Source organism: Panthera onca, chromosome F2 (assembly GCF_046562875.1).
Source record: "Panthera onca isolate mPanOnc1 chromosome F2, mPanOnc1 haplotype 2, whole genome shotgun sequence".
NCBI lineage: Eukaryota > Metazoa > Chordata > Mammalia > Carnivora > Felidae > Panthera > Panthera onca.
In genome coordinates, this window is record NC_138356.1 from 21,430,003 (window position 1) to 21,444,740 (window position 14,738).

Below are 14,738 nucleotides of genomic sequence, written 5' to 3' on the forward strand. Positions count from 1 at the left end.
TATCCCACTTATTCAACCAAAAGCTTGGGATTATTTCTGGGAAGGGGTTTTACGGACTTTTTGGCTGTTCTAAAGGGACTGTGTCTCCCACCAGGACTGAAGTTGAAATGGATGGAAGCTATTTGAAGCGTAGGATCATTAATTGAAGATAGAGGATAAGTACAAATTCAGTGCGATAGGAAAATGGGAGATCAGGAGGGAATGAACACTGAGCAAAGGGTATCGAGGTGGAATTGTCTTCTGAGATTATGTCGCAGACCAGCTCGATTCTCTTGTGTGTGGTTTTGGAAAATTGGAGGAAAGGAGAAAGGCCATGTTTCCTGGGCATCTAGGCATTGAGAGATTAATGGAGAAAAAAGGGGGGACTTTTATGCCTGAAACAGAACCCTCTTTCGACGTTCTCCTTTGAGATACTAAGAGAAACCAGATCAGAAAAGGATTCTACTGACTAGGGTACTTCCTACAGTAACGTGATGATTGGACAATGATTAATCCCCTGTGACACTGATGCATTTTCAGCGTCATGAAACATCTTAGAGAAGTTAAGAAGTCAGAAAGAACTTGCGGTCATACTTTTTTAACCAAAAAATAAAGTTTTGGGGTCCACGTTCAGCAAGTTAAATGCTAATGTTGGAGAATTATTGCTAAATATTTCTGAGAGTAAATTGAGTTCCTCGGAGTTATGTTAAACTTGGTAATTTTCATAGTAGAGTATAAATAGATCCTAGCCTAGTTAACTTGGCTGTTTCTCCTCATAATGAACATCTGGTTAAATTCTTATATACAAACGTGAAAGAATTATATTTTTTGGAGATACCTTCCTAGGCGTCCATTTGACACTTGGAACTCTCTTTAACCTGCCAACGATGCTCTGATAACTCTCAGATTTTGAGACTCACTTTGTCAGGCACGTTGGCAAGAGGCCCACATTTGAGGAGTAGACCTTTTAGATGTAGGACCCCCTAGCCAATTTGGAAGATTTTGAATTTTTGTTGGAACAATGAAGTTGAGTTCTAAACCCTTTCCCCACATGTTATAAATATTAACAATGAAGGTAATGTGGGTGGTGGGGATTTTTTTTGAAATGTGGATTTCAATATTGGCTGAGATGATAATAAAGTCATTCACTGAGAAACAGAACAGGAGGTTGTTCTAATTTTACATGTGCCTTATTTCTCATGAAGGAAAAAGGCACAAGAAACGGCTTCTGCATAGTAATCAAGTTTATAGAGTCAATACTAATGGATATAATGGGTTAGGCCAAATTACACAAGAATTTATAGTTTGAAATGTTAAGGCACATTGCTTAGTAGTTGAGAAGGCAGGCTTTATGGTCAAATTCCCTGGGCTTAAGCAGTACCCTGCCACTTCCAAGCTTTATGAACCTGAGACATACAGGAATAAAGCAACTTGTCCAATTTTCTCACCCTGATGCCTGCTAGAATTAATAATAGTACTTAACTCATGAAACAGTTGAGAAGACTTCTTTTAGTTCTTGGTCTAATATCTTGGGCAAAATACTAAGTGCACAATAAGTAGGAGTCGTTGCTATCATTATTATTGAGTAGAAAGAAACAGTTACCCATGAACAAATTTATTCATTCAGGGAGAAAAAAATTAATTCCTCCTTTGTTCACATTTTCTAGTATCTTTTAGACCCTGACAAAGAAGGCGAAGGAATTGAGAGAGTTTCCATTATTATGCACGTGACTTGAATGAATTATTCCTTAAATGTGACCCTTACTTATAATTTTGAATACAGTGGCTAATGGTGTGTCCCCTTTTGTGCCGTCCCTTGGATAGATACTGGGCTAGAGCACCTCTTTTACTTTGATACACATGGAAGGTTCCCTAACCCCTCTTTCCTTTTATTATTGAACAAAAATTGTTTTGATGGGAAAGACGTCCTGTGAGCACAAAATCATTTGTGGCCGCCGGGTATCCTACCCTTGCCACTTGGCTGGTGTCATGGAAGCAGGGCGCGCAGCAGTCAGGCACAGCAGAATGCAGTCCCAAATTTGGAAGCAAAGTCACAAAATGTCACTTCTTAAGGCAAGTGTAAGAAGAGAAAACGTGATGGATGAACGTGATGTCTGCTCATGTGCAAATGTAAGCCCCCTGGGTGGAGTCTAATTGCGTGTTGCCAATAAAGTTAGCGCGTTTGCAAATTGCCATACAGGAGATACAGGATGTGTCACAAACTCAGTCAAGGGCTCTCGCCCTTCTTCCTGATCTTGCCAAAGCCATCGGGGTGTTTTGTTGTCATTGCCAGATGCTGCCGCCATAATCTGATACTGCTCTATCATTTAGGGATGATGGAGATTTACCTGAATTAAAAAAAAAAAAAAGATTGAGAGGCTAATTTATTAGAGTTCCAACATTGACCAAAATACTGTCCCTCCTGTCGTTTTTGAGAAATCTTTCTGGAGATGAAGTCGGGTGGCAAGGTTATCAGCCCTTGATGGTATCCATTAGCATTATATTAATACTGCACTCACTAAACCATCTTCTAAATGTAAGTGAGATTCCCTTGTAACTTTTCCTCCAGAGGAAAGAATGATCTGAGCATACTCAGGAACCACCTCGAGCCTTAGGGAGTTACATTTATTCACTGGGAATGAATATATTGGTGTTTTGAATCAGTCTCATAGGTATTTGGCTAGTGTCAATTTTTAGAAGTTCATCATTCTGGGTCAATAGGAAAAAAGAACCCACAGAAAACCATATAACATTGCAGAGCTGGACCTCGCGTGGGTGACAACGGACATTTTCAAGATGCAGCCAAGCAGGGTCAGGCTGGGACTGTTTGCATCCCTCTTCAACCGGGCTCACCTTGCAACCAGAGACTACATCAGGGAAATTAAGCCTCAATTTCTTGTACTCTTCATCTAGAGAGAGATATTTTACCTCACTCCCACCGGGCCAGGCAATGTTCTGATTCTTCATAAATTGGCAGAGAGTGGGAAGAAAGTAATTCTATGGACCAAGGAATTAGAGAGTATAACAGCTGAAGTCCTGTGAGGTTTCTTAATCTCAGCTCCAATTATGATGTCACTGGCACCACGTCATTGGAGAAGACACTTGATTTGTGCTACATTTTCTTGGCTCTAGTCCAATTCCATTAAAAGCTGAGGATGAATTTTTATTTCTCACATCTCCAATTCTTGGCGAATATCCAGAGAAGTACACTATCTAAACATAGTCACTATGTTTGTTTAAAGTCTGTCTTATTCAGTGGGGGTGATACGAGGCCGACTGCTAAGGAAATATATCTGATAGCTATAGAAAGTGAAAGCACATAATAAAAATACGGCGAAAATTTCCACTCGTTCTCATCTCCATGCCATTTGTAACTTAACACTTTGAATCTTAACGTGGTTATAAAAATTCTTACACTAGAAGAACTGAACCAACTGCTAACGTTGTTGGGGCCAAGATAAGAAGAAAAGAGACACATCCTGTTTGTTTTCAAAATCTAAAGAAAATATCAACTATTTTTGACTTTCCTGTTTGGCTGAATTCATTGAGAAATATTGCTAGAGGAAGTCGGTATACCTTTTGAGAACCAGTTTTAAAGGAGTAGTACTTTCCCTTGCCTTAAAAAAAAAGCGCCAACCACAACACAGCCTTGGAGTGTCACCCTTTGCTGACACAAGCTGCCCTCTGCTTTACCCCTGGAAAATTGCAGCCACCCGGGTGAGCCAGCCCAGAAAATGCCCTCGGGCACCAAACCTGCGGTCTCCCAAACCACTGACAAGGTGATTTCTTTTCACTGCCACTCCCTCCCCCCTTTGCCAGAAAGAAGATGAGCTACCTCATAGACTCCTGGCTACCTTTGCTCCCCCTTGAAGCCACAAGCTCTTTGTTCATCTTTTCTTTTTGAACCCTGGGAAAAGTGTATCAGAGTGGTTTGGTCTGCCAAGTGTGCGCGCTTAGGAACTGGCACGGTGACAAAGGCCTGCGGGGAAGAGAGAAGATTTCTGTGTTTCTTAGTGTTATTTTCTCCCTGGAGATGTTTCCAGAGACTTGAAAGGAGGGCCGAGCGGAAGAACTGATCGGACTTGCTCCCGTTCCAAGCGAAAGCTGATGTGAACAACCAGCTCTCTCTGCCTCCACTCCCGGCCTGGCAACCCAGGTAACTGGGATCATTCATTACAGAAATGAGAGCTGGACCATACCCTTTCATCTGGCGAGGTCAGAATTGTCTCCTGCGGTCCCTATCGCTGAGTCTGGTTGAGTTTTAAAACATGCTGCAGGATGAGAGTGCCCCAAGTTTCCTTCGGGAGCGCTCTCCACATGGGAAAACTTGGCTAATAAAGTGAGGATTTCTTTGAGTTAGGCTCATCCCATTCTTCTGAGACAGTCCTTGCCTCCTCTGTGCTTTGCGGTCTTATGAAATGATTCAGTTCTCCAGTTTCTCCACATCTGAAGAGGAGAATTGTATCATCGTCAAAATACTGTTTGGAAAAGACTAGAAGGCTGGGGCTGTAGAGAGTGATTACAAGCAGCCACTCCACGGAGCTTCAACATTTCTTCGGAAAAGCTCCACTTTTTCCAAAATCTAGAGAAAGCATTTGCAAATCTCGATGTTGGCTTGGTCTATTGTAGAGGTGCTGTGGCTCAGAACCTAGAGAATAATCTGGGCTCTGTAGCCCGTGCTGGGCCCTGAGCCTAATGGGACTGTCTAACATGAATCCTTGACCAAATTGAGAAGGTCAATAACATTTTTGAGAGCACTCGTCTACACTTCTGGGGCCATTCTCCCACTCCCGGGCTCCCCTAGGTGTTGTTAACATCACTCACGGCTCCTCTGTCCAGTGTTCTTACCTTCAGTCATTCTTTTTAAAATTGTCACCTTGGGAAGCATTTGCTAAACTACCAAAAATGCTGAGCTATTGGCTGGATACACCTCCTCCCCAGCCACCTCAGGGCATTTACATTTACTGGCAAATACGGCCTTTAAACTGAAGGAGTACTTTTCCAACTCTAAGATTCCAAATACCTGGGACAGAAATGGCATTTGTGGATATTTGTTTCTTTGTGGAGGTACTGAGGTGGAAAGGGCTTCTCAGAAAACTTCAAATGTCACGCTGTATTCATAAAATGATAGACAACGTCTGAGAACCAAGTGAGCTATTTATTTAACTGAATCTTTATTTCTGCCTGTTAGGCAGGTATGCTATGGTTCTTATTCTATGGGTAAGTAAACTAAATCTTGTGGAGTCTAAGTAACTTGCCCAAGATAACACAGTAAGATATGGAATTGGGTTTGAACTCATGTAGTCTGGCTCCAAAATCCGTGTTCCTAAATCACCATGTAGTTTCTAGTAGTGGGAATGGTAGTGATACTGTTTATATCAGTTAACATTGATGGAGGTCTTATGTACCAGACATTGTGGCAAGCCCTTCATGTGTGTTGTTCTAGTTAATCCTCAGAATTATCCCATGAGGTAGGTAGAGGTTTTTTAAGTTTGCTTGTTTGTTTGTTTATTTTGAGAGAGAGAGAGAGAGAGAACGAGCATGCAGGTGAAGGGATTCTCAGAGAGAGAGAATCCCAAGTAGGTTCTGCATTCTCAGCATGGAGTCCCATGCAGGGCTCAGTCTCACAAACCTGTGAGATCATGACCTGAGCAGAAGTCAAGAGTTGGATGCTTAACTGACTGAGCCATCCAGGCACTTGGAGGTAGGTAGTTTTAATCTCTCTCTCTTTTTAAGTTTGTTTATTTATTTTGAGAGAGAGAGAGAGAGAGAGAGAGAGAGAGAGAGAGAAGCAAGCTGGGGAGGGGCAGAAAGAGGGAAAGACATAATCCCAAGCAGGCTCTGCACCATCGGCACAGAGCCCAGTGTGGGCCTTGAACTCAACTCACAAACTGTGAGATCATGAGCTGAGCTGAAGTCAGACACTTAACCCGACTCCACTACCCAGGCACCTCTTAATATATCTCCTTTTTTATATACAAGAAAAATGAAGCACAGAGACGTCAAGGTTGTATTTATTTAAGGTTATCTTGTTCAAGGTGTGTTCAAGGTTGCATAGCTAGCCGGTTGCAGAGTTGTGGATTCAGACCAAAGCAGACTGACTCTGTGTTCTTCCCTGTCTTCCTTGAGGACTCTGTCTTTATCTCCATAGAGACAGAGGTAGTCCTGCCGTCACAGTGGCCATTATGACATGTAGGCCTTCAGGTATTGCTTTAGAAACTGGTCCACTCATAATTTACCCCAGAACTTTTTTACTCCATGAAGACGCAGTTAGAGTCCCTAGGAGCAGCAACATGACAGAGTGGGGTTCCAGTCTTACCCACCAACCCCCAGTACCATCTGACCCGTCACGTCTGTGGTCTCTTATGTAATTACGTATATTCCAGGTGGAGCCAAATCTCTCTTTAGTGTCTTGTCTTCCACAATATACATAAAGCAATGATCTGAAAGTCAACCAAATGCTGTCTTTCAAAAGGCCCTCTGAACAGACACAACATTGCACGGTGCTAAAGAGGAAGAGTTTAGATGTTTTAAGCAGAGAGAGCCAGAGAGCAAGACAGAGTCCGGGATAGAGAAAGAGAGAGATGGGTGACAGAGTGGGACACTCTAATTTGAAAGTCAGCTGGAATATAGATGCCAGGTGTCTATATCCCAAGGGATTTGGGAGCCACCCAGGAGAACCATTGACCTGAGGGCAGAAGGAACCAGGTGAGATGCTTGTCAGTAACAAAATTTGGTCACTAGTTGGGAAGATGAAATGACCATTGTGAGTATGGCCTGGTACATTCAGGAGGCTGTGAGTAGAAATTTAAAGAAGTCTTCATATAGTCTGCAACACTATAGCATAAGCAACACTGCTTGATTAGTCACTCGTAGAGACAAAAAAAAGGCATTCTTCCTCATTTCTCTATTTCCCGGGCATTTAGCATTCCTGAGTTCATTGTGTTCCCCTGACCAAAGTAGTCGGTTCATGGATGACCACACGATGCAACTGGAGCCATTACTTGGTCTTTTGTAAAAGCAACTGGTAGGGAGGGGAGCTTATGACCTCAGGGATTTAAATCTGGGAGAAGATAGCCTTTTACTGCTGTGGCCCTCTTTTCATCACAGGGCATCTGCAAATGAAGCCATTGTGAAGGACGGCAGACCTGAGAGAGACCTCATTTGAGCCTCTGGATTAATATCCCTCCTTGCGTCAACCAGTCTGATGTGGATTTTCTGACCTTTGCTACCAAAGTGTTCACAGTGGGGCCGATAGTGATGGATTGGGTCATTTTTTAAGCTAGATTTCTTAGGGAAAACCTCTCTAAGCATCTGGAAGTCTGTGGATCAAGGTGCTAATAGCGTACCATTTCCCAGGGATGGGGTTAGAGGTGAATATTTTTTAAAGAAACAATTATTTCTTTGTTAATAGGAAAATATTATATCTACAATTTCAGCTTTTCCTAAAATTGTGAGACAGTCAACTGATCACACTGCTTCTTTGTCTCCAGCCACTCAGTATTTGAGGTGTGGCATTTGCTCCTGTAAACTCCCAGGGCTAAGTTGTGCGAGAGCTCACAGATGTGTTTTGCACTTATGCACACTTCATTTGTCTTCCTCCTATGAGGTGAGGTTTCGTCTTCTTTCCTGTAACTTGGCTTAGCATCTTTCCTAACCCCACGCGTTCCCACATTCTCTAATCATGTGAGGTCAAACGCAGAGTTATTTGTCAAATAAAATAATGAATTTACTATGGTAGCTGCAAACTGGGAGGTGATGGGGACTAATGGCTTCCAGAGGCAAGATGGTGTTCTCCAAAGACGGGAGTGAGGAGACTCTGAGCGTGTGACCAGATTTGTCTTCCTGGCGTATTTACCTCCTGCTCTCACACATACACCATTCATGAGAGAGGCAAAATGGGAAGCTTTATTTGAATGAAAGCCCCTCAGGTAGGCCGGAGGCTCCACTTGCACTCAAGGTGCTCTCTGTCTGCTATCTGGCTGCTGTACTTCTGGGGAGGGGCAAGAATGGAGTCTGAGAGGGAGAGAAGAGGGGGAAGTATGGAGCCCTTAAAATGACTGAATTTACTAGCTACTCTGAGTTGGCTTCCTGTATTTCGTCTTGGGGGAAAAAATTCAGAGCAAGTGACAAAAAGCTACTTCTGGCTTTTTGAATACCCTTGGGGGGAAGGTTTCTAACCTTTCAAAAAGTCTTTCAAATCAAAGCTTAAAGAGAATGTGTGTGTGCTCATGAGTGCTTTCCACACAAACTCTGCTTTTAATAGTAGGTGCGTGTGGATTCAGTTCTCCTGAAGGTGCGTCTTTGTGTTTGTTTTGGATCAGAAAATGAAGAATTCTGGCTATCAAGGTCAAACTGTCCACTGGATAGCATTGTGCCTGGTGTTGATGATATTGTATTGTGCACTTAAAGATTTACTAAGAGGGTATGTCTTAGGTTGTGTCCTTATCACAAAAAATAACAACAATAAATAAGAGGGTGGGAGGAAAGTTTGGGAGATGGTGGAAAGGCCTATGGAATAGATGATGGTCATGGTTTCATGGGTGTACCCTCACCTCCCAAATCATCAAGTTGTATACATTAATTGTGTACAGGTTTTTTTTGTATGTCAAAAAAATCAAAAAGGCCTAGCCTACTCAAAATGAAATTATTATTCTCTTTTTTAATTCTAAAAATAGTTATGGTTGCTTCAAATCTATCGATCAATATGTCCTCCTAGTAACAGACATTGGAAAAATGTGTATGTTTCTCTGAACAGGTGTGTGTGTGTGTGTGTGTGTGTGTGTGTGTGTGTGTATGTGTGTGTGTGTGTGTATGCATCTTTTCTCTTGGGTTCCTCTTATGTGAGCCATTCATGCAATACTGAGTAGTCATATTCTATTAAATAATACACTATTTATATTTTGCTTCTAAGATTTTGGTAACTTCATTCTTTTTGTTCTTACTGTAAATTTTTAGACAATCTCTCAAAACATAAAATCAGAGATAAAAGTTCAAAGAATAGTGTAATGAGCTACCATATACATAAATGATATTTAATACATTATTTGCTTCATTTTTTAATTTGAAAGTTCATTACAGACCTAAAACCTATCCCATTCCATTTCTCAATATTTACTTCCATTTGAATCTCTACAGTAATTCTTCTGTAACAACAGTGTCATCATACCTATAAAAATTAATAATTTTTACTAGCAAACATAAGTGGGAAAAGCTTTTTTTAACTTTAAAAATATCTTACGTGTTACATTTCTATGTTTATACCCCGAATCATCTAGAAATACGTATCACTATCAACAGATGGTATTTTTGCTGTTTATATTTGGTAAAACCTTCATACTATATAGTGGCATAAAACGTTTCTTGTGTGTTTCATCTTAGAAGTTCCATTGAAAAGCTCAGTGAATGAATCTGTATCAGGGTGGTTTTTTCCCTCTTACATTCTTTAACATAATGTTTTCTTGTTCGAAATACTTGTGCTTTTGTCACCGCGAATAATCATTTATTCCTTTACGATTTTTTTTAAATTTTTTTTTTGTAGGAGTTGGTGGCTTACTGTGGGAACAGCTGAATCCTCTCTCGAGCCATAGTCCTGGTGCGCATGAGAACAGATGACATATTAAACTGTTTCCATTCTACGGGGTTTAAGTCACTAATGTGTCAGATGGTCATGTACAAGAATTACAATGTTAGATTTCCATAGGTCTCTCCAAGGGCCTTGTCAGAAGCCATTTGTTTTCACAGTGCTTGTAGATGCTTTATAAGGACAACTACTAACAGGTGACCAGTACACAAGGTCATCCTGAACACTGGGAGAGAGCTCCAGAATCCAGATAAAAGACGTGCTGTGTTCTGGATTGCATCTTATTCACTGTATGAACTTGGGCCAACCGATTGACTTCTCTGAGCCTCAGTTTCTCAATTTGTTAAATGGAGCAAATCACCAAGTTATAGAAAAAAATGTTTTGCAAGTATAATACTTTTTATTGACATAAGGTGATAGGATCTGTGCTATGGACTGAACTGTCCTCTCAAAATTCATACATTGAGGACCTAACCCCCAATGTGATTGTATTTGGAAGTAATTAAGGGCAAATGAGTTGATACGGTGGGGTCCTAATTTGATAGGGTTAGTGGGCTTATCTCTCTCTCTCTCTCTCTCTCTCTCTCTCTGCACAAACACGAAGGAAAGGCATGTGAGGTCCCAGTGAGTTGGCGGTCACCTGTGAGCCAGGAAGAGCACTCTCACAAAAACCCAACCATGATGATATCCTGATCTCACACCTCCACCTTCCAGAACTGCAGGAAAATAGATTTCTGTTGTTTAAGACATAAGGTCTAGGGTATTTTGTTATGGTAGCCTGACCTGACTATGCAGGGTGTAAGAAGAGAATACATCTTATGGATGGGGGCCTCCTCTCTCTTTCAACTAAAAGAAGATCAGAAGAATGGGTTTACTTTATAGTAGGAAGAGAGTAGGTTAGACATCATGTAACATGTAGAGAATGAACATTGGTCAAGAATGATGAGCTTCTAATTGAGTTTCTAATCTGGCGTCAGTTAAGACATGGGAGAGCAAGCAACCAAAGATGAAAGTCTTTGGGATCTTAGTTGCCTAATTTCTAAAATAAAGAGATTTTAACAAAATGTCTTTCAAGGTCTTTCTTTTTTCTCTTAGAGGTTCCTTTGAGTTCCATGATCTTCTGTTGTTGCCTTTTCCCGATGAAACCATGCAACACTGGAGAGCTACTTAGAAGGATTGTGGAAGTGTGTACCTTCTAAAGCTGCACCTCTCCTGCTTTGTGTCATACATCCTACATATCCAGAAGTAAGCCTGCTACTTTCTCTCTGAAGTTCTCTCCAGCCACCAGGTTTTCTGATACCTGGTCTTTATTGTAAACAATTGATGTAGTTTATAGATGGAGATGATGGAGTTTTAAATTCAAAAGACAGAAGTTGTAGGGAGACTATTGATCCAAGTAAAAATATGCTAAACCTTATTTTACACTTTGAGAAAATGTTTTGCTTATTGTGAGCATAGCCTTGTCACTGTAATTTTGTGTAAATACACACACACTGTCTTGGGTTGATATCTTGGGAGATAGATCCTCACAAGATCTATCTACCTGGAACCTGTGAATGTGACCTTATTTAGGAAAATGGCCCTTGCAGATATAATTAATTGATTGCCCAGGTGATCCCTACATCCAGTGGCAAGTTTCTTATAAGACACAAACGAGAAGACACAGGACGGAAGGCCATGTGACAACAGAGGCAGAGACTGGAATGATGGGGCCACAAGCCAAAGAACACCTGGAGCCACCAGAAGCCAGAAAAAACAGGGAGGATTTTCCCCTGGAGATGGCAGAGGGAGCACAGCCCTGCTGACCCCTTGATTTCATACTTCTGGCCTCCAAAGCTGTGAGAGAATAAACTGTTTTAAGCACTCCTCCCTCCCCCAGTTTGTGGTAATTTGTCGTAGTGGCCCTAGGAAGCTCGTACACATACTCTTTTTTTACCCCTAACTTTCATTATATACCATGTCCCGATGGATACATTAACTAGATTTAACCAACTTTTGCATCTGAGAGAGGACAGGTATATTTCTAGAGCTAAATACCTGGGCTATGAATGATTCTGGCGTTCAAGGGTGAATAGTTATCAGCACGTCAACATGCTTTTGGTTGATTATTGAGAGGAGTCTTCTAGGTAATCAGAGTTAACTCAGTTTTGAAAGTTGGAAGGGCAGCATAAATGTTGAGTGAGGGAGGGACTTTTAATGAATGGAATTTTTCTGCTTCGGCACTACTGATATTTTGGGCCTGGTGACTCGTTATTGTGCAGGTGTTGTGGGGGCGGTCCTGTGCTTTGCAGGGGGCTCAGCAGGCATCTCTGGCCTCTACTCACGGGGTTCCAACATCACTCCCCCCTCCAACCCCCCCCCCCCCACCACCACCAATTGTGACAACCAAAAATGTTTTCACACATTGCCAAATGTCCGCTGGAGGCAGAAATCACCCCTGTGGGAGAACTAGTTTAGGAGATGATGAGGCTCTGTGAGAAGGATGAAAAAAGTGCCTGTGGAAAATACTCAACAGCACAATAAAATCCATAGGATTTTCTTTCTTTCTTTCTTTTTTAAGTTCATTTATTTATTTTGAGAGAGACAGAGACAGTGCAAGTGGGGGAGGGGCAGAGAGCGAGGGAGAGAGAGAATCCCAAGCTGGATCCATGTTGCCAGCGCAGAGCCTGACACGGGGCTCGAACTCATGAAACCGTGAGATCATGACCTGAGCCGAAACCAAGAGCCGGAGGCTTAACTGACTGAGCCACCCAGTTGCCCCATAAAATCCATAGGATTTTCTGAGGAGAGCCGTTTTCCTAGTAGTAATAAGTGACTCTCTTTAATCCCAAATAAATGGGGATCTGTATGAGAAAAGACCTGCCATATCTAAGATTATCACCCTCCCTGATCATTTTTTTAAACTTTTTAATTTATTTTGAGAGAGAGAGAGAGAGAGAGAGAGAGCATGTGGGAGGGGCACAGAGAGAGGAAGAGAGAGGGAATCCCAAGCAGGGCTTTGCACTGTCAGTGCAGAGCTGGATGTGGGGCTCGAACTCATGAACCGCGAGATCATGACCTGAGCTGAAATCAAGAGTCCGACGCTTAACCAACTGAGCCACCCAGGCGCCCCATCCCTGATCATTTTTAAAGTCAATGAGGATCATCCCGTAGCACAAGAGAGATCTCTTCTCAGAGCACAAAAGGATAAGTATGTGTATACATACATATATATATATATATATATATATATATATATATATATATATATATATTTGTATGTTGATACATATGTGTATACGAATGTAGGTCTATACACGTGTATGCATGCATGTGTGTATGAAATGCTTCGTAACACAGATGGCTACAAGAGTTTAACATACTGCATCGTCTTGCTTGGGAATTCTGAAGTTTCAGAGTACAACTTATTGTTTCTAATGATGATGAAGTATATTAAAAGCCTGTGAGCAAGCTCTGTCAGAAAGGGTAACAAGACACATTGGTATAAGTGGCCTGAACTGGAACAGTAGTGTTGCTGTAGTTTGCAAAACGCCCTCATTTCTCACAAATCTAAGATTCACCCTGCTAATATGAAAACGGAATTCTGTTATTTTGCCCTCCACAAAGTGCTTATTACCTATTTGGAACTTTGTAATCTTTACCAGGCACTTCGGGAGTCACACAGCTGAGGATCCTCATTTACTTACACACACAGTTGCCTAATGTGCTTTATAAGTCATGTATAATTACAGTGAATGCAGCTTTCTAAAGATACACTTGTGGTAAGCGTGGCTTCTTCAACTTCTAGAAAAATGTTCACATGCAGGAAAAAGGGTTCCTTTGACAATATCTAAAGTCTTCTTCAGACTCAGAAAAAATTTATCTTTACCTTTAAAATATACATTTCAAAGGATGCAGACATACTGAAGGCTGCTAAGGGCTGTTTCCTGGCTTGGGAATTGGGCTGAACTGGCTGATCTAACAGTTTGCTGAGATCCCATTAGAACGATATCACTTCCCAGAGACAACGGGAGTCATGAGGTAAGTTCTGGAAACAAATCAAGGATTTTTGTGGAGAGACTCCTGGGGTCCCACCAGGCAAGAAAAATTGTAGGAGTATCTTTTTGAAATTGATTTTTGAAGTTGAAGGTCATGAATCACAAGTGTGTCCAAGCTGGGCTACAGGTGTTATGAGTACTCTAGATTTTAATTAACAGAGAGGTAATTAGCATAGAGCTGTAGAGGATGACGTCAGGTCAACAAGCAGCTAAAAGGTTTTCTTGCGCAGGGTTGTTTCCCTTTTGAGAGAAAAATATATTTTGGCAGTTAGAGAATGCTTTTTCTGCTAAAAGCGCCGTTCTCATTTTTTGCTATTATTAGCAGCTAGCTTGAAGTAGGGACAGGGCAGTCACCTGAGACTGTAGTCCCACTTGGGGCCGCCTCCCACATACATGTAGTTTGAGATATTGCCTGAGACAATTCTTTAGAGGTCCAGTTCTGGCTCCAGAATGCACTAGCATGCTTTTGAGGGGAACGGCACCTGCTCTTGGCCTGTGGCCCGAGGCAATATGGCGCAGACCCTTCAGTGCCAGCGTCGACTGCTGTGTGGATGTCGGCGGCGTGGGCTGGGTTTTTCCACAGAGAAGTGGGACTGAGAACTTCTTCACGTACACTTCTGCTTGTACAAGTGCCGGGTTTTGCCCACACGAGCAACTCCAAACCCAGAAATGTAAGTCTCATTTGTGGTTGCTAGGATGGAACCTGATGGAAAACTTGACCGTAAGTCTGAAAAAAAAAAAAGCCATGTAAAAAAAAAAAAAAAAAAAAAAAGCCTCTGGCACAGAAATCGGGAAATAAATTCAAAACATATATTGTGCCACCAACCTTCACTTCCCTAACTTTCACAGCCATCCGCCACCGCATGTTCGGGCATGCGCGGCCCTGACTGCATCACCCCACCGCGTTCTGATCTGAATCCCCACCGAGGGACCACTGGCCTCTCAAGCCCTCCCTGCCAGGGTCTGGGGCAGCCCCCCTCTCTCTTTACCCACCTCGGATGCTCTCCCGAGGCAGCCAGGGGCCCATCTCTGCCTCGGCAGCTCACATCACTGGCCCTTTCCTCTCCTGAGCTCCCACTTTCCCAACATGGGGCAAGGCCCCTGTTTCACCACAGCAGTAAAAGCTCTTACGTCTTCTA

General features: G+C 42.1%; 1 long non-coding RNA gene across 4 annotated transcripts; it reads left to right on the plus strand.

Moving 5' to 3' along the window:
- Positions 1-7,020: 7,020 nt before the first annotated feature.
- Positions 7,021-11,397, plus strand: LOC132664796 (uncharacterized). 4 transcript variants are annotated; one of them, XR_014136547.1, is made up of 4 exons: positions 7,021-7,352; positions 7,473-7,588; positions 10,658-10,807; positions 11,152-11,397. It is a non-coding gene; the product is annotated as an uncharacterized LOC132664796 (long non-coding RNA). The 4 variants fall into 4 exon arrangements; XR_014136548.1 differs by having other exon boundaries at positions 11,174-11,397; XR_009603845.2 differs by lacking the exon at positions 7,473-7,588.
- The last annotated feature ends 3,341 nt before the right edge of the window (positions 11,398-14,738 follow it).